The following is a 21212-nucleotide window of genomic DNA, read 5'->3' on the forward strand; positions in this document are numbered from 1 at the left end:
CTGAAAAGCAGGGTCTGTTTTCCCTTGAAAACAGCTCTGGATTTTCAGACGTTTTGGTTGACTACGTGTGAACATACCCTAAGAGGGCTCCAGTCCCCTGCTTCTATGCCTGAGCGTTGTTGATGTTTCCTAAGTTTGTCTATGTGATGTCCTCCTAGTGTGTTCCTGTTCTCTGCATTCCATACTATCCTGGTCGAGCACTGTGCTGTGCCAAAGTCATGTCGTGCTGCATCCCATGTCTGACCGGCTTCACCTCGCCTGACGTCTACTTGCTGCCTAGTCTCAGCCGAGTCTGCCTTGCTGCTGTCCGAGCTGCCACAGGTACCTATACGAGCTATAGACATTGACCTACGCCCTGTTGGCCAGCTGCCTTACCGCCAAGGCGATACGGCCCAGTGGGTCCACAGACCCTTTGTGACAGTACGCTCAGGCCATGGACCCCGCTGGTCGATTCAAGACTATGACGACGTCTCAAGAAATGCGGGCGGATATGCTAGACCTCCGTTCTCGAGAGGACCAACTCCTACAGGCGTTGAACATTCTTGCACGTCGGCAGGAGGCACAAGCTGCCGTTCCTCCTACTATACCTCCTGGCAGTGTTGATCCTCAGACTACACCTCTTGGCAGTGTTGACCCACGTGTACGCCATCCACTTCCGCACCCTGGTGGGAGAGCTGTTATGGAACAATGAGGCCCTGGTGGCTGCATTCTGGCATGGACTCGCTCCTAAAATTAAGGACGAACTTGCCGCTCGGGATCTGCCGTCTATCCTGGATGATCTCATCCTTCTGTCCGCCCGGATTGATATATGGACCCGAGAACGCCTCCAAGAGGTTCGACGGGAGGGAGTCCTTCCCAGTCTGGCTCCTACTTTGCAGCGACCCCTGCTGTCCTCAGATGTCGATCCTCCTAAGGAGTCTGTGATAATGGACCAGTGTAAGTTATCCACCCAGGAGAGACAACGCAGACGCACTTCTGGACTCTTATTATCTGTCTTTATTGCGGCCTTGGCGGCCATCTTGTGCACCTGTGTCCTCAAAGATCCCAAAGCCTAGGGTTGCTAGGAGTGACAACCTTGGGTAAGAATGGACTTCCGTCTAAATTGTCCATACCTGTGACCATAGTGTCTGCTGAGAGAACGCATCAGGTCTCTGCATACCTGGACTCTGGATCCGCTGCTAATTTCATCCGTAGAGACCTGGTGGACCTTCTGCAATTACCCACCACCCCTCTGGAAAGCCTGTTGACAGTTGCTTCAGTAAATGGACTACCTCTGACAGACCCAGTTATAGCTGTGACCAAGCCGCTGAGGCTCCAAGTAGGGGCTCTTCACTCAGAACTTCTGTTGTTCTATGTCCTATCCAAAGCTGTTAACCCTGTGTTGCTGGGCCTGCCTTGGCTCTGACTGCATGCCCCAGTCCTGGACTGGAATTCTGGAGAGGTTCTCCAGTGGGGCCCTGAGTGTCAAAACCGTTGCCTGGTGCAGATTCGTTCGGTTCAGCATTCTCTGCCTCGGTCATTGGCAGGATTGCCGAGTCATTATGCTGCATTTTCGGACATCTTCAGCAAGAGGGAGGCGGAGACATTGCCCCCACATCGGGCGTATGACTGCCCTATTGAACTGATTCCTGGTGCATCCCTTCCCCGTGGTAGGGTATATCGTCTCTCCTTGCCAGAGACTCTGTCCATGTCCGCCTATATGAAAGAGAATTGGAGAGGGGCTTCATATGGAAGTGTTCCTCCCCGGCAGGAGGCTGTCTTCATCCTTGTATCGACTACCGAGGTCTCAACCAGATAACGGGGAAGAATAAATATCCATTGCCACTGATCTCTGAACTGTTTGATCGTATACGTGGTGCCAAGATTTTTTCGAAACTAGACCTGCGTGGGGCTTACAACTTAGTCCGGATTCGCCAGGGTGATGAATAGAAGACTGCATTTAACACCCGTGATGGACACTATGAGTATCTAGTAATGCCCTTCGGCCTGTGTAATGCTCCCACGGTCTTCCAGGAGTTTGTTAATGACATTTTCCGTGACCTTCTCTATGTTTGTGTAGTAGTCTACCTTGATGACATCTTGATTTTTTCTCTAGATCCTATGACGCATCTGAGACATGTCCGTCAAGTTCTGCTACGGTTAAGGGAGAATCGTCTGTACGCCAAGTTGAAGGAGAAGTGCGTGTTTGACAGAGATGCTCTACCCTTCCTGGGCTACATCGTCTCGAATCGAGGCCTCGAAATGGATCATGGGATGGTAAAGTCTGTCCTGGAATGGCCACGCCCTCAAGGCTTGAGGGCCATACAGCGCTTTTTGGGATTCGCCAATTTTTACAGACAGTTTATTCCGAACATCTACTCACTGACTTCTCCCATCTTGAACCTCACTAAGAAGGGTATGAACGCCAAGGTGTGGACTCCCGAGGCAGAGTCCGCATTCAATAGCCTGAAGAGTGCCTTCACATCAGCCTCTATCCACCATCATCCGGATGTCTCTCTGCAGTTCTCGTTGGAGGTGGACGCATCCTCTGTCGGTGCTGGTGCACTCCTGTTCCAGAGAGGTCCCAAGGGCAAGTCAAGGGTATGTGGATATTTCTCTAAGCTCTTCTCTTTCGCAGAACGCAACTACTCGATTGGGGATCGGGAGTTACTGGCCATCAAATTGGCTCTGGAAGAATGGAGACATCTACTAGAGGGCGCAGCTGATCCAATCCTAATTTTTACAGACCACTAGAATCTGACCTACCTCCAGACGGCCCAACAGCTGAACCCTCGTCAGGCCAGGTGGTCACTGTACTCTACCAGGTTCCAGTTTGAGCTCCATTATCGCCCGGCCGACAAGAATGTGGGGGCCGATGCCTTGTCCAGGTCTTTCGAGACGGAAGAACCATGGAAATTCCACAGAACATTATTGATCCGTCTTGCATTGTCTCTGGTCTCTGTCAATCCCCTGCAAGTTGTGAACATTCCTCCAGGGAGGACTTTTGTGCTCCTGGCTGATCGTGGAAGAATCCTCCACTGGGGACACTCCTCTAGACTGGCAGGTCACGCGGGGGTCCGTAAGACTCGGGATCTGATTGCTCGTCATTTCTGGTGGCCCACGCTGCCCAAGGACATTATGGACTTCGTTTCTTCCTGTTCTGTATGTGCAGCCAACAAGGCCGCTCACTCCAGACCTGCTGGTCTGCCCCAGCCATTGCCTGTGCCCAATGCTCCCTGGCAGCATATAGCTATTGACTTTATGACGGACCTGCCTCTCTGCTGGATGCAGTGCTGTCTGGGTGGTGGTGGACCGATTTTCGAAGATGGCCCACTTCATTCCTCTGACCGGTCTTCCATCTGCTCCTCAGCTGACCAAGCTCTTCATCCAACACACCTTCCGCCTGCACGGCTTGCCGCAGCATATTGTGTCTGATCGGGGGATTCAGTTTACCTCGAAGTTCTGGAGAGCCCTCTGTAGACTCCTCAATGTGAGATTGGACTTTTCCTCAGCCTACCATCCTCAGTCCAATGGACAGGTCGAGAGGATCAATCAGATCTTGGAGAACTACCTACGCCACTTCATCTCCAAGTAGGATGATGACTGGGTGCAGTTGCTCCCATGGGCTGAATTCTGCTACAATAATCACACCAGCGAGTCTACAAGGAACACACCGTTCTTCATTGTCTACGGCCAGCACCCACGAATTTCTCTCCCGGTGACCGATACTTCCGAGGTACCAGTGGCTGACTCCGCTTTTACAGACTTCCTGCAGATCTGGCAGCAGACTCGATCCTCCATCCTAATGGCGGTCGACCACATGAAGCGGAAGGCTGACACAAGGAGAAGAGAACCTCCTCAGTTTCTTCCTGGCACAAAGGTCTGGCTGTCTTCTAGGAATATCTGACTGAGTGTGCCGTCGTGCAAATTTGCTCCCAGGTTCCTCGGACCATTCGAGATATACTGCTGCAGATCAACCCTGTTGCCTACAAGCTTCGGCTGCCTCCTACCCTCACGATCCCCAACTCCTTCCATGTCTCCCTCCTGAAACCTGTGGTTCTGAACCGCTATACCAAGACTCCTAGCCCTGCGGTTGCCTCCAGCGCGGCCCTTCGGACAGCTTTCGAGGTTAAGGAGATCTTGGACACCAAGAAAGTGAGAGGAAAAGCTTTTTATTTGGTGGATTTCGAGGGGGTTTGGTCCTGAAGAGAGGTCCTGGGAGCCAGAGGAGAACCTCAATGCCCCTACTCTTCTGAAAAAGTTTCTCTATCGCTCTGGTCCCAAGAAGAGGGGGCATAAGAGGGGGGATACTGTAATGTCCGTGGCTGCGGGCCGTCAGCTCCAATCTCCTCCTGACAGCCGCAGCCACGAGTCGGCAAGCGCTGGCGTACACTCACCTCAGCCAGATGCCGTAGTTCACCGGACTTCTGATGAACTTGAACCCATGAGTACCCTGGACTATAAGAGGGCTCCAGTCCCCTGCTTCTATGCCTGAGCGTTGTTGATGTTTCCTAAGTTTGTCTATGTGATGGCCTCCTAATGTGTTCCTGTTCTTGTTCCTGTTCCCTGCATTCCATACTATCCTGGTCGAGCACTGTGCTGTGCCAAAGTCGTGTTGTGCTGCATCCCACGTCTGACCTGCTTCACCTCGCCTGAGGTCTACCTGCTGCCTAGTCCCAGCCGAGTCTGCCTTACTTCTGTCCGAGCTGCCACAGGTACCTATACAAACTATAGACATTGACCTGCGCCCTGTTGGCCAGCTGCCTTACCGCCAAGGCAGTATGGCCCAGTGGGTCCACAGACCCTTCGTGACAGTGCATTTAGTGCCAATTAAAGGGTTATATTAAAATACTGTGAGATCACGAGAGGCTGTCCTTGTCTCACAGGACAGGCCCCGAATATTTATTGGTACTAAATATACTGCTACCTCGTGGAGCCACAATAAAGCCATAAGCACTGAGTCTTTAAACCAAATACAACAAACCTAGTTTAGAAATGTTCCTTTTACATATCTCTAGCATAGTAGTATGCGATTTACGTTGTATTTATTTGTGTGTAAGTGTGTGTGAGTTGCTTTTGTTTGGGTAATTGGTAAATAGGGTTTCAAAGAACGCAGGCATGTTGAGCAACAGGATCATATCTTTTACATGCATATTTCCCCACACTATATAACAGAGCCTCACAGTCACAATGTAAGTTATATGAAGAACATGTAATAAATACCATGTAAGGGTTTGGTGTGGAATTTGTACCCCTTTCTGTCGATTTGGCTAATAGGAGAGGGGACCTGTCCCCATAATATGCTGTCCTCATAGAGGGCAGTATAGTCTGATGACAGATCCGCTTTAAGTTTCAGGTTATAGCTACACAACAACTTGCCATTGTTTTGTGTTGTTCCACCCACAACATGTGACAGTGAAGCCGTAGCCATAGAAGCTGCATGTAAAACCCAGACAACAGGGAGAGCCAGCTATTACAGCAAGCAGAGAATCCAATGTATTTGCAACACAGGGTGTGTGTCTGATGACAAGTGTTTTTCATGTCTCTTATTTGTAATAAATGCCTGGAGGCAACAATAAGGGGGAAAGCACAGGATTTCTGGATTTCAATATACACAGTCAGGAGGATGTCACTATCTGCTTCCTGTGTTCTGTTCTTGCCTCTTTATTATTCTAAGAAATGATTGTGAAGAATGTTTCTTACATCACATCAACACCTCTCTGAGCAGCCTGAACTTGTCTAACAAGATGTGTTTAATCATGAGCCCTGATCACAATGCATTGCCAACCTGATCGAAAATGCCACTGCAATGCACATCAATAATCATCAGTACTGAGTAAATGTCAATTAAGGAAGATGAATTCAATTTTTATTTTATATTTTTTAAATTTCGTAAATTGGTTTCTATGGCTTTCCTTAAAGTTCCAAAAATAATGGGTCCCTATTATAATATGCTGAGTTAACAAATGGGATCTCCTGATCAAGATTTCCTCCCCTTCTCCACAGAAGAGGCTTTCTACGGTCCAGACTGGGGTTCTTTGGACCATCCTTCATCCATACGGAACATGTGCACATCCACTTGTAATTGCATTGTAAACCTTGTGTTATCATGGCACACGCAGGATAAATAATAAATAAGGTCTAATAAGTTAGTTTTAAAACAACCTGTAGCGCTGGCGGCCACCATTCGCCGCTATACGGCTTCCCCTAGCGGCCACCAGCATCTATTATCTTCTTGCCGGCATTCCGCTCTTCCTCCCCGGGGACGTCGGCTCTCATCTGTGCCTTGCACCCGTAGAGTTCGCATGCGCGCTCTACTATATTCTTCCCTAACCTATCACTGTCCTTTCTGTCCTATTTAAGTCCGTCCTGCCCTCCTTCATGTGCCTGAGCGTTGTTGTGTCGTTTAGCAAATGGTCCCTTAGGCCTCGTTCACACTGAGTTTTTAGCAGGAGGAAAATTCTGCCTCAAAATTCCATTTGGGATTTTGAGGCAGATTTTGTCATTCCTGCACGTCGTTCGCCGCGATTTTCGCCGAGTTTTTCGCTGCGTTTTTTGCTCGCGCCCATTGAGTGCTTCGGGCAAAAAACTCTGCGAAATACGCTTTCTCTGCCTCCCATTGATGTCAATGGGAGGTCAGAGGCGTAAACGCGCAAAGATAGGGTATGTGCCATCTTTCTCCCGCGAGGCGGTTTTACCGCTCGCGGGAGAAAACCACCCCCGCCTCCCATTGAAATCAATGGGAGGCATTTTCGGCCGGTTTTTGCGGAGCAGTTTCCGCTCCAAAAAGCTTGTCAAAATATTCTGTGTGAACAGGGCCATAGTTGTATCCTGCTCCCAGTGTTCCCGTATCCTGTTTACTGTATCCTGTATCCAGTAGCTGTTTGTTCCTGAGCGAAGTCTAGTGTTGGAGTCGAGTTCATCCTCTCTGCCACACCAGGTGTGAGCGAAGTATAGTGTTGGAGTCGAGTTCATCCTCTCCAAGTGTCATCTGCCGCACCAACTGTCATCTGCCATTCTAAGTGTCATCTGTGCCACGTATCATCAGTGTCAAAGCACTCTTGTGCTATAGACTTTCATAGCTACGGCGGAGCGGCCTAGTGGGTCCACATACCCCATAGCCGTGACACAACCTATACTAAATAGACTATAGTTGCATGTGATTAATTCAAAGTCAGATCCAAAGGTTCTCTATTGCTGGACCTTTGTGCCCATTAATTTGATAATCTGGTTTGAACCTGGGTCCACCAGATACCCTGTGGTACTCTAGTGAACCAAACCAACCCTGGTTGCAGCCCTTCGTTGGAGGTACACTTTAAGCTTTACATACATAAAATCGGAAAACCTCTTCAATGGGCTGAAGAGCTTTTTCAACATCTTCCATTAGGCCATGCTCATGCTAACCTTTCATATAGTAGTTCATGCTGGACCTTTTGTAACTCTTTTTGTTAACCCTTTCCTCTTAATTTGTAGTGAGAATGTTGGTATCCACAGGTGCCGGATACACACCTATAGACTTCTAGGCTGTGACTGTCACTGAATTCTGATTGACTGAACCCTATAGGTAAATAAGCTAATAGTACACACTGGCTTTTCCATAAAGTTGATGGACAAGTATCTGTGTATACACACAGCTTTTTATGCTGTTGCTCTTTCATCAGTCGTTCAAGGTCTTGTAGTAATAGACAAGCACAACTAGCACAACTAGCACAACAGACACAAGAGACTGTACACACAACCCTTCACTTTTTAAACACAGATGACATGAGACACTTAAAGGGCTTTTTAAAATGAGCTTTTAAGTTTATAAGCTGGCCATGTGGTTTACATTATGCAGCTGATAAGACATTTATACCAACCATGATATCGCCCCATATCTGTGGCTATTGTATGTGCATGCCTTACACCAAGTTAACTCTCCTACCACAACCTATTGCCTTTTTACGTCATACGCTGGTAGAAATTCGTTTTTTACTATCTGTGAAGCATGAATACTTAGAAGAGAGAGGGAGCTGTACTATCTCCTCTTGCTAGTGGGGACTCTGAGCTGCCATAGCAGCTGCGGATCATCTGATCTGTCTGTAAAATTAAATTTGAAACCCTCTTCCCTGCCTGATAAAGTCTACATTTCCATTGTTCTGTCCTGTTCTAGGTCCGCAGTGTAACTTTATATTATATCTGTGTGAGTGGTCTGTGTATTGATAGGCTGTGGTCCATTGTGATGTCACAAGAGAGTGCCTTAAAGAGGCTCTGTCACCACATTATAAGTGCCCTATCTCCTATATAATCAGCGTCCTACACTTCTCATAGTTTCAGCCCACGAGATCATGCTATGCTGTGAGTAAAGTCCCACAGAAACTTTACCGAAGTGTCGGGAGTGTGAATAGACATCACATCCTGGCTGGAGGCAACAGGGCCGCCATCAGGGGGGTATTAGGGGTACTACTGTAGGGGGCCCGGCCAAACTTAATTGAAAGGGGGGCCCGGCAACTGCCGCGACTTGCCTTTGTTAGAAAAAAACAGGCCCCTGCAATGGGGCCTGTTCTTTTCACCAAAGCAATGTCGTGAGCTGCGGGCCCCCCTCTCATCAAACACCGCTGTGAGCTGCGGGCCCCCCTCTCATCTAACACTGCCGCGAAACACCGCGCGCGCGAACGACCGCAAGCGCGCGCCGGCGCGCTCGTTACCGCAAACGCGCGCTCACGCGCGAACGACCTGGGGAAGGCTGGAAAGCAACCCGCTCGTGCCCGCCGCCGAGAGGGATGCGGTGCGCACGCACCAAAAGTACAGCGACCAATCAACTGGCAAGAACAGCGGCGCACAGTCTAATTACCTGCTGGCCCGCCTCCGACTCCTCGTCCTCCTCCTCCGCCTCCTCGTCCTCCTCCTCGGCCTCCTCGTCCAGCGCCTCCTCGTCCGACTCCGCCTCCGCCTCCTCCTTCTTCTCCTCCTCCAGAGCGTAGCTGCGTAAGGAGAGGGGGAGGAGTCCAGTTCTTGCGCGACGGCAGGAGTTCTTCGATCCCCGCAATTTTCTGGAGCCTGGAGGTGAAGGACGACATCTGGACCGAAGACATCGCCTGACGAGGACTGGAGAGGGAGCAGCTCTTCTGACACAGTGAGTAAAGTGTCTGAAAGTGCTGTTTATGTATGGCCCTGTTCACACAGAGTATTTTTGCAGGCCAAAAAAATCTGCCTCAAAATTCCTTAAAGAATTTTGAGGCAGATTTTGACCTGCCCACACTATCTTGCCGCGTTTTTTGCTGCGTTTTTTGCCCTCGGCGATTGAGGACAGCAGACAAAAAACGCAGCGAAAAATGCATTTTCTGCCTCCCATTGATTTCGATGGGAGGTCAGAGGCGGAACCGCGGCAAGAAAGGACGTGCTGCTTTTTCTTTTTTCCGCGACTGGCTCCCATTGATTTCAGATTAAATCAATGGGAGGCGGTTTTGGAAGTTTTTTGGTGCTGATTCTGACGCAGTGTCCGAGTCAATATCAAGGCCCAAAAACTCTGTGAACTGGGCCTTATTGTTAGGGCTTATTCAGACGAACGTGTAATACATCCGTGCAACGTGTGTGATTTTCACGCGCCTCGCACGGACCTATGTTAGTCTATGGGGCCGTGCAGACTGTCAGTGATTTTCACGCAGCGTGTGTCCGCTGCGTAAAACTCACGACATGTCCAATATTTGTGCATTGTTCGCGTATCACGCACCCATTGAAGTCAATGGGTGCGTGAAAGTCACGCCCAGCACATGGAAGCACTCCCGCAGCCGTATAAACTATGAATGAAAACAGAAAAGCACCACGTGCTACAAACATCCAAACAGAGTGTCATAATGATGGCGGCTGCGCGAAAATCACGCAGCCACGCATCATACGCTGCTGCCACACGGAGCTGTTATGGACCTTTTGCATGCGCAAAACGCCACGTTTTTTGCGCACGCAAAAATCACACGCTCGTGTAAATCCGGCCTTAGGGTAGGAACACACTAGGCATGAACACTGCGGATTTTATGCAACACATTTTATTGTGGAAAATCCGCAGCGTATCACAGTCACAGCCGAGTGGATGAGATTTGAACAAATCTCATCCACACGCTGCAAAAAAAATTGACCTGCAGTGTGGCTTTTTAGGCCGCAGCATGTCAATTTATGCTGCAGAATCGCCACTCGTCTGGTGCGGAAATGTTGCGGTTCTGCCGCAAAAATCACAAAAGAGAAAAAAAAAAGGCACTTTTTTAAATTGATAAAAAAGTTTATACTTACCCCGGCCGTAGTCCTGGTGACGCGATCTTCTATTCTTAGCGCAGCTCCTGGAGCTGCTGCCGGTCTCTAAATAGGCAGTTGGTCCAGTAGAATTTGGAATTATTTTTTTTTGTGAACCAGCTTAAAAAAATACAAAACTTTTGTGTTAGGGCCTGTTCACATCACCGTTCGCTTCCGCTCCGGGGTTCCATCTGAGGTTTCTGTCGGGTGAACACCGCAACGGAAAGTGAAAGTGACAGCACAGCTTCCGTTTCAGTCACCATTGATCTCAATGGTGACGGAAACATCGCTAATGGTTTCCGTTCGTCACCATTCCGGCTGGTTTTCGGACGGAATCAATAGTGCAGTCGACTGCGCTAATTGTGACGGAAGCTGTGCTGTCACTTTCACTTTCCGTTGCGGGGTTCACCCGACGGAAACCTCAGATGGAACCCCGGAGCGGAAGCGAACAGTGATGTGAACAGGCCCTAACACAAAAGTTTTGTATTTTTTTAAGCTGGTTCACAAAAAAAAATAATTCCAAATTCTACTGGACCAACTGCCTATTTAGAGACCGGCAGCAGCTCCAGGAGCGACATCATAAGGGACACACTAGGCGGATATGCTGAGAAAAACTCCACAGCTTATCGCGGGAGCCGCAGGGAATTCTGCAAGCAAAACCGCACCAAGTAGTGGTGCAGGTTTCGTGAGGCGTGTCCGCTGCGGGAATCCTGCAGGGAAAAAAAAGTTTAGACTTCCCCCGGCCGTAGTCCTGGTGACGCATCTCTCTCTTCTGAACGTAGCCCCGCCTCCTGGGATGACGCTGTAGACCATGTGACCGCTGCAGCAGTCACATGGGATGAAACGTCATGACAGAAGGCTGAGCTGCGCTAAGACTAGAGGATCGCGTCACCAGGACTACGGCCGGGGCAAGTCTAAACTTTTTTATAAATTTAAAAAAGTGCCTTTTTATTTTTTCTCATGTGTGATTTTTGCGGCAGAACCGCAGCATTTCCACAACAGAGGAGCAGCGATTCCACAGAATACATTGACACGCTGCGGCTTAAAAAGCCAAAAGCTACACTGCAGGTCAATTTTTTTTGCAGAGTGTGGATGAGATTTGTTCATATCTCATCCACTCTGCTGCGACTGTGATACGCTGCGGATTTTCCACAATAAAATGTGTTGCATAAAATCTGCAGTGTTCATGCCTAGTGTGTTCCTACCCTAAGGCCGGATTCACACGAGCGCGTGCTATTTGCGCGCGCAAAAACATGGCGTTTTGCGCATGCAAAAGTTCCATAATAGCTCCGTGTGTCAGCTGCGTATGATGCGCGGCTGCGTGATTTTCGCGCCATCATTATGACACTCTGTTTGTAGCACGTGGTGCTTTTCTGTTTTCATTCATAGTTTATACTGCTGCGGAAGTGCTGGGCGTGATTTTCACCCACCCATTGACTTCAATGGGTGCGTGATGCGCGAACAATGCACAAATATAGGACATGTCGTGAGTTTTACGCAGCGGACACACGGACACACGCTGCGTGAAAATCACTGACAGTCTGCATGGCCCCATAGAGTAACATAGGTCCGTGTGAAAATCACGCGCGTTGCACGGACGTATTACACGTTCGTCTGAATAAGCCCTAACAATAAGGCCCAGTTCACAGAGTTTTTGGGCCTTGATATTGACTCGGACACTGCGTCAGAATCAGCACCAAAAAACTTCCAAAACCGCCTCCCATTGATTTAATCTGAAATCAATGGGAGCCAGTCGCGGAAAAAAGAAAAAGCAGCACGTCCTTTCTTGCCGCGGTTCTGCCTCTGACCTCCCATCGAAATCAATGGGAGGCAGAAAATGCATTTTTCCCTGCGTTTTTTGTCTGCTGTCATCAATCGCCGTGGGCAAAAAACGCGGCAAGATAGTGTGGGCAGGTCAATATCTGCCTCAAAATTCGGTGCGCGGTTCCAGGCGGTCGCGGGTGCCCATGCGCAGGAGTTTGCGGGTGCGCGCGATCGGTCGCACGGGCGGCGGTGTTTGACGGCCCCATGACGACCCCCATGCTACCCAGGGCCGCCATCAGGGGGGGTATTATGGGTGCTGATGTGAGAGGCCCGGCCAAACCTAATTGAAAGGGGGGCCCGCAGCTCACAACATTCTTTTGGTGAAAAAAACGGGCCCCATTGCAGGGGCCTGTTTTTTTTTCTACCAAAGGCAAGTCGCGGCAGTTTGCCGGGCCCCCCTTTCAATTAGGTTTGGCCGGGCCTCTCACATCAGTACCCCTAATACCCCCCCTGATGGCCGCCCTGGGTACCATGATATAGTGCTGGACGGAGTACCGTTAACAGGCGGTGCCATGGTAGGGGGGCCCAAAAAATTTAGCTGTAGGGGGCCCTGAAATTCCTGATGGCGGCCCTGGGAGGCAATGTCTATTCACTCTCAAGACACTTCGGTAAAGTTAATGTAGGAGTAAGTGACAGCACAGCGTGATCTCGCGAGATCACACTGTGCTGTGAGTACAGCTAATCATGAATGAAGTGAAGTGTATGACGCTGATTGGTCAGCGTCATACACTTCTCTGTACAACACCCAGTTGGTAAAAAGTTAAAAAACGCCCAGTTGTCTATTAAGAAACTAATTAGCATAAATCTAAAATTGTTCATAACTTCATAATAAAAACCACTGTTGTTATCTACATTACAGTTCCTATCAGGTTAGGTAGGAGATGGGGCACTTATAATCTGGTGACAGAGCCTCTTTAAGAAATACCAAAAAAAAAAATAGAAAGCAAAGAAAGGACAAACCAATATGTGCCTTAGTGCTCTTGTACTTTCTCTAATCTCCACGTCAAATAGTAGAAGTAAAGCCATATGTATGTTGATCCAGGTGATAAGGCGGGACCTGTAGTTCCAACCGAGATGTTCCCCTATTGGCGCCTCACTCACAGCCAAATATAATCAACCTTCAAGATCAATAGGATATCAAACAGCACTGCAAGATGGTTTCTCCAAGTAGAAATGTTTAAATATTCTCGCAAGGATAAAAACAACACAGCCAAATGTAAAAAAAGATGTGGTCAACCCAGGGTTTTGTCTAATCGGTCAGAATAATTATAATTGTAATGCTCTTTCCTGCCTGATAAGGTCTACATTTCCGATTTTCTGTTCTAGGACCTATTGACTTTAATGGGTTCCGTCCGGTTTCCGTAAGGGTGTCCATCTTTCACTGGATCTAACGGAGTCCCTGATGTAGATGTGAACAAAGCCTTAGCTGCCTAGTTTATTTATAGATTACGTGTGAAATAATTTTAAGATACCAATATGGCACTGTTCACATGGCGGATTTTGTGTGGCGGGTCCCGCCGCAAAATCTGCTGCGGAATTATTCCTGATGTTGTCAGGAAGATTTCTCCTCCCATTGACTTCAATGAGAGGTTTAGTCGAATCTGCCTGAAGTTCAAGCAAGGCTAGCTTCTTCTTCCCGCTAGCTCAAAAAAAATCCGCTAGCGGGAAAAAAAATGCTTCCGACTCCCAGTGAAATTAATGGTAGGTGGAATTTTGTGGCAGAATCCTCGTGGGGTTTGCCGCAAAATTCCCGTTGTGTGAACAGTGCCTAAGAAGATGAACTTCCTTTTTTTTTTTTTTTTCATGTAATGCAAACTAATTGGAGCTGTTTGCATAAATGATTCCTGAACTGATGAATAGCAAAGCTGCAAAAAGAAACAAGCCCTAACTCTTATTTATGAACAACTGGAATAAACCACAGATTAAAACATAAATAAATAAATATCCATAATGTTTGCATCTGTATTCAGCCCCTATGCCCAACTGGGCCTGTGGTTACATAATTATTCAGCCTTTTCATCCAGCGAAACAAGCACCTTCAGCAATGTACATGCTAGGGTGTATAGTCTAATTCCACCACCACTCCCAGCCTATCCTTCAACCCCTAGTACTCAACCACTAGGAATTACAAGACTACACTGTTAAGGATCTTCCAGGCTCAGCTTCTCTGTCTACGCCCATAGGTAATCAGTCTGCACCTGCTTCTATGTCTGTGAGACTGACTCCATCTTCCACCACTCAGGATGGCAGGCTTAGGAGTGGGAGAGCCTATCACAGCCTGGCCAGACGGAGCTAGCTCCCGCCCTCTGTCTATTTATACCTGCCTTTCCTGTTCCTCCTTTGCTTGTGATTCTTCTCGTGTGGTTTCCTGGCCTTGCTGCAGCTTCCTGAACTATTTGACCCTGCTTCATATTGACCCTGGCTTACTGACTACTCTTCTGCTCTGCGTTTGGTACCTCGTACACTCCTGGTTTGACTCGGCTTGTTCACTACTCTCCTGCTCTGCGTTTGGTACCTTGTACACTCCTGTTTTGACTCGGCTCGTTCACCACTCTGTTGCTCACGGTGTTGCCGTGAGCAACTGCCCCTTTTCCCTTGCTTCTGTGTACCCTTGTCTGTTTGTCTGTCGTGCACTTATTGAGCATAGGCACCGTTGCCCAGTTGTACCCCGTCGCCTAGGGCGGGTCATTGTAAGTAGGCAGGGACTGAGTGGCGGGTAGATTAGGGCTCACTTGTCTGTTTCCCTACCCCCATCATTACATACACAGGGATTAGAACTCTCACATGAATATAGCATGGACCAAAAAGACTGTGTGGTCATTGTATAACTCTATCGGGGACCCCATTCTAAATATTACAGATTACTAGTGCTGCCTCAGGGCATGAATCTCTGAGTTTTTTGGCTACATGTCACTGCTGATGATGTTTTCACACTTGGCAAAGCTAACACAATCTAGGTATGATTACTTCATAAGTATATTATATAAAGTCAGAAGTGCTTGACAGCCATCACCGCTTTAGGGTTATTGGGTGGGAGCCCAGATACAGTTTTTTGCACCTGGACTCATACTACACCTTTGGGATTTAAATTAATAGCGTCCACATGCATTTATTAACAGAAGTATCGCCAAAATGATATGTTGAACATTTGAAGAGTGTTTGCAGTTTGGACTTTGAAGAAGCTCCAAAAAGAAGCAGGATACTTATTTTAAAGATTAACTGTCATTTCAGAAAACTTTTGACATGTTATAGTGACATGTCAGAAGTTTTCATCAGTGGGTGTCCGGTTGCCAAGACCCCAAACGATTGCTAAAACCAACGGGCAGAAGCGCTCACCCAATTGCTTTGGCTGTGATCGGCAATCCTAGTATGCCGGAAGATAGGCTCGCATAGAAAGTCTGTAAGAGCGGCATCAGGCTGAAGATGTGTTCATAGCCATTTCTTATGTGAGCCCGTCTTCAGGCATACTAGGATTACCAATTGCAGCTGAAGAGGCAAGGCGATTGGGTGAGCACTGCGGCCCGTTAGTTTTAGCGATGGTGCAAGTCTTGGCACCTGGACTGACACCGATCAAAACTTTGGACATGTTACTATGACATGTCAAAAGTTTCCTGAAACAGCAGTTGCTCTTTAAAACTCCCATAGTGGGCAGAGTGGGTTCCCATGCAGCCTGCTGCCAGTTAAATGCTTGCCCCTGGGGCAGTTATTAGTGAGAGTGGCACCCTGACAAAGCTGCTGGTTTATTGCCATGCCATTGTTTTGTTTTTTTAACAAATATAGGAAAAACAGCAGAGATGCAATCTATGGCTATGTTCACACGGAGTATTTTGGGGGAGGAATATCTGCCTCAAAATTCCGTTTGGAACTTTGAGGCAGATTTTCCTCTCCCTGCACGCCGATTTTCGCGGCGATTTTCGCGCCGTTTTTCGCCCGCGGCCATTGAGCGCCGCGGGCATAAAACAGCGCGAAATACGCTTTCTCTGCCTTCCATTGAAGTCAATGGGAGGTCAGAGGCGGAAGCGCCCGAAGATAGGGCATGTCGCTTCTTTTTCCCGCGAGGCAGTTTTACTGCCCGCGGGAAAAAGATGCTGACGCCTCCCATTGAAATCAATGGGAGGCGTTCTCGGGCCGTTTTTGCCGAGTTTTGCGACGCAGTTTCCGCGTCAAAAAATTCGGCAAAATACCCCGTGTGAACATAGCCTATAACAACTACCACAACGTCACGGCCTAAGAACTGTTTACGAGAGCTTGCAGAAGATGTGAGGGAATGAGGTTATGGCCTTAACTTCAAAGGAGTTTCATGAGGCTGAAAATTCGTTACTGACTCTACTCTATGGCTGCAAAAGCATTTATTATCTAATTTTATTCTAAAAAAAAGCTTTGGTTACACAGCTTTTATAAATGCTATAATATGTTAAATTCATTTAAGTAAATTCCATTCATCGGTTCCATTCGACCTTTCCATCGGAGGAACCAATGGACGGAAAGCCAAATGGAAACCATAGCTTTTGTCTGCATTACCATTGATTTCAATGGTAAAGCTTCCGTTGCAGTTGGTTTTCGTTTGTTTCTGTTCCGTAAGGTTTCCGTTTTGTTTTTTTTGCGGAAACAATAGCGTAGTCGACTGCGCTATTGTTTCCGCAAAAAACAGAAACTTTTACATTGAATGGTTTCTAATCTTTAACACAGACAATTTTCGTTTTTAATTTTCGTTTTTTTCTCCCTGCCTTCCAAAAGCCATAACTTTTTTATTTTTCCTTAGGCATAGCCGTCAGAAGCTTGTTTTTTGTGGGACGACATTTAGTTTTTAATGGCATCATTAATTTACCATATAATGTACTGGGAAACTGAAAAAAAGACTTTGTGGTGTGAAATGGGCAAAAAACATTGATTCTGCCATTGTTTTTGGGCTACGTTTTTACGGCGTTCAATGTGTGGCAAAAACTACCAAATAACTTTATTCTATGGGTCAATACAATTACGGCCATACCAAATTTACATAATTGCTATTATGTTTTACGCATTGTGTATCCCATTGTATTCAATCGGCAAACACATGAAAAAAAAAAGCATAAAAAAACACATAAAAATAAACATATTCATTAAAAAAAACAGCGTAAAAAAACACGTGGATTACGCATCAGTTGTTTTCAGCTCCTGTGTTAACAAACGCTAAGGCTGGGTTTACACGAGCATGTTACGTCCGTAAAGGACGGAACGTATTTCGGCCGCAAGTCCCGGACCGAACGCAGTGCAGGGAGCCGGGCTCCTAGCATCATAGTTATGTACGACGCTAGGAGTCACTGCCTTGCTACAGGACAACTGTCCCGTACTGTAATCATGTTTTCAGTACGGGACAGTAGTTCCACGGAGAGGCAGGGACTCCTAGCGTCGTACATAACTATGATGCTAGGAGCCCGGCTCCCTGCAGTGTGTTCGGTCCAGGACTTGCGGCCGAAATACATTCCGTCCATTACGGACGTAACATGCTCGTGTGAACCCAGCCTAAGTGTGCTTGTGTGGAAGCTCTATTTTCTGACTAATGTGGCCCCCTTTACTTATAAACGTTACATGCAAAACGGATACCCTGAAGGGGCGGTGCATGACGGAAGGTTTTTTTTTTGTGTTCTTTGAATCCCTGTGTCATGTACCATCACTTAGGCCCTGCACTAGGTACAACACATTGTCCCATATTCATCACTGTGGTTACGCCAGTTTTTATTGTAAAATTTTGTGTACCAAATTTGCGCAATTGTTTGTGACTTTTCTACTTACGTGACAAATTTGAAGAGTGTTTAAAAAATGGGCATAGTCTCCCAGGAGATGTAGTTTAATTTGACAACCGCGCCTAACAGTGGCCAAGAATTTCAGCAGGTTTTTTTACAAGTATTTTTTGGGTGGCCTTTTTTTTTGTAGTCACACGTTTTTGGCATGCTTTTTTTTCAAGCGTATTTGTTTTTATAGGGAGTCTATGGAAAAAGTCTATGGAAGTCTATGGAAAAAAACATCAAACCTGCTCCTATTGCTGCGATTTTAAAAAACCCGCCATCAACCCCAAAAAACACTATTGAAAAAAGGTCAGACAAAATATTTTAAAAAAGCCACACAAAAAAACACACTGTTTAGAGTGCGTTTAATAATTCTCTACTGACGTCAAACCAACATCTATTTGCAACGTTTTCTTTTTAAATGTGGCGCATTTCCTAAAAATTCTGCGTTTGAAGCCAACCTTACATGGATATTAATAGTTTTGACTTTAAGTAGTAGATTTGGAACTGTGACAGACAAATACTGCGGATACTGAAAATTAAAAATGTTAAAATCCGTTAAGGTGAATAATGCTGCGATATTCTGTCACATCCGCTGGTTAGGTGGTCACTGTGTCTGGTATATGACAGCTGATAGAGTCCAGATGAGTCCATATTTTGGTTTCCATAGCAATACTGTCATAAATGATCACAAATAGAAGAACCAGATCAATCTAATAAAAATGATCAATCTCTTCAGCTAACTTAGTATAGCACTGTTTATTATATCACCATGAATTATGCTCATTTATGACCTATTTTCAAATGTCAAAACCCACTCTTTGATATTGACGGTGGTCATTACAACACGTAGCAAAAGCAAGCAACGGGCAAGCTTATCCTCTTTTTTTTTTGTAATGTACATGGTGTGCATGTATGCCAGTGAGTCTCAAACCATCTGGTTTTGTCTTCTTCATCCGATTGTCATGTCAAACGATTTAGAATTGAAATACAAAGTATACTAGAAAGCCGCACAACTTTTAACTATGCAACAATTGTACAAACCTATTAAGAGTTTTTGGATCAACAAATATAGACCGTTTTTTTAAGAGCTAAAAAAGTAACAATTATGACTAGTGGCTATGGCTATTTGAATTCTGCAATTTTATGCCCATTGTAGCTGTCAAATCGTTGCGACCAGTGATGCCCACCTTCTGATGTGTTGGCTATGCAGACTAGCGCCCAGGGGAAGGCAGCCGTATAGGGTGCATCTGCCTTTCTCAGGATATTGATAAGACAACAGCTCCCGAGGGCACAGAATGCTCTGCCCAACCATAGAGAACAGAGGGACTATTCTCTCTCATTGCTCGAGAGAAGCAGGAACAATGTGGCTGTCACCATTATAGGCGCACTTTGGCATCTGCATACATTTCTAAAAACTAGATCATAACATCAGAAAGTAGAGAATAGTTTTCCTTTTATTAGGCCAGGATCACACACACAGTTTTAATGCAGGTTTTGGCTCCGTTTTTTGTGCCAAACAAGAGGACACAAAAGAAAGGTGTAGCATCAGTCTTTTCTTTATACCTTTCCTTCCTTTTAGTTCCACTTCCGGCTTTGGCTGAAAAAAACGGAGCCAAAATCAGGCTGGGTTTACACATTCAGTTTTTATGCCGTATTTGGTGCAGTTTTTCAGGCAAAAAGCCAAGAGTGGATAGAACAGAGAGGAGACGTAGCAGTTTTTCCTCTATATTTCTTGTCTTTTATATCCACTCCTGTGACTCAAAAAACTGCATGTGTGAATCCAGGATTTAGTCTTGTTTAAAGAGGCTCTGTCACCAGATTATAAATGCCCTATCTCCTACATAATCTGATCGGCGCTGTATTGTAGATAACAGCAGTGGTATTTATTTTGAAAAACTATCATTTTTGAGCAAGTTCTGAGCTAGTTTAGATTTATGCTAATGAGTTTCTCAATGGACAACTGGGCGTGTTTTTACTTTTTACCAACTGGGCGTTGTACAGAGGAGTGTATGAGGCTGACCAATCAGTGACTAATCAGTGCCCAATCAGTGACCAATCAGTGTCCTACACTTCTCATTGTTCCAGCCCAGCATGATCCACAGCACAGTGTGATTGTGCAGTGAAAGAAGCTGGGTTGGAACAATGAGAAGTGTAGGACACTGATTGGTCACTGATTGGACACTGATTAGTCACTGATTGGTCAGCCTCATACACTCCTCTGTACAACGCCCAGTTGGTAAAAAGTAAAAACACGCCCAGTTGTCCATTGAGAAACTCATTAGCATAGATCTAAACTAGCTCAGAACTTGCTCAAAAATGATAGTTTTTCAAAATAAATACCACTGCTGTTATCTACAATACAGCGCCAATCAGATTATGTAGGAGATAGGGCATTTATAATCTGGTGACAGAGCCGTTTTAAGAAACACTGTTTATGCCTATCCCTTGTCCCAGACTTGACTGTAAATGATGTGTGGCCCTCTGATGAAGCAACCACCACTGGTTTATAATGCAATGCTAAATTTTATTAAGAGGGGTATATGCTTTTTCCCCCCCCAATAAATCTGTTAGGCCAGGATCACACACATAGCTTTGACGCTCTTTTTGGCTCAGTGTTTTTAAGCCAAGCACAGGAGAGGACACAAAAGAAAGGAGATACATCAGTCTTTTCTTTATACCTTTCATTTCTTTCGGATCCACTTCTTGCCATGTTAAAAAAAAAATTGCACCAAAAACGGCATCAAAACTGTGTGTGTGATCCAGGCCTTAAACGGGTTGTTCATATGGGTAATCAGCTTATCGCTGCAGCTCCGTCTCCCGGCATTCACAGCAAACAGCTGATTTTGTCAGAGGTCGTCGCAGCTAGCCAGAATTTCCATTGCACTGGCCACTGTGGGTTAAATGTAGTAGTACATGGCCGCCGTCTGTGCAATTCATGTCTCAAGGCTGCCATGGCGTCTCTCTGTTCTGGCTCATAGTGGTGGGTCCCAAGCTGGGGGGGGACTATAGACACGGGTGGTCTTCATAGGACAACCCCTTTAAACCTTATCTACACAATGGATATGTTCATCATTTGTCCTGACTACAACAACAGACGTGAGTATGTATTTTACCTGTTGTACCGCGTGTACAATTTCTCCTCGGCTCTCGTTGTTCTACCTTCTAGACTTCCTGACGTATATCTCCGACGTATGCCACTGTATAGGCCCATAGTGTCCCATTGGAAAAAAGTTTAGGGCCTGTTCACATCACCGTTCGCTTTCCGTTCCGTCGGGTGAACCCCGCAACGGAAAGTGAAACCACAGCTTCCGTTTCAGTCACCACTGATATCAATGGTGACGGAAACATCGCTAATGGTTTCCGTTCATCACC

At 46.6% G+C, this 21212-nt stretch overlaps 1 long non-coding RNA gene across 1 annotated transcript in view; it reads left to right on the forward strand.

Annotated features, from left to right (window-relative positions):
* Positions 1 to 21212, forward strand: part of LOC142652910 (uncharacterized) — an 854242-nt gene that overhangs the window by 114469 nt on the left and 718561 nt on the right. The gene's annotated exons all lie outside the window — the stretch shown is intronic.

Source organism: Rhinoderma darwinii, chromosome 5 (assembly GCF_050947455.1).
Source record: "Rhinoderma darwinii isolate aRhiDar2 chromosome 5, aRhiDar2.hap1, whole genome shotgun sequence".
NCBI classification, from domain to species: Eukaryota; Metazoa; Chordata; class Amphibia; order Anura; family Rhinodermatidae; genus Rhinoderma; species Rhinoderma darwinii.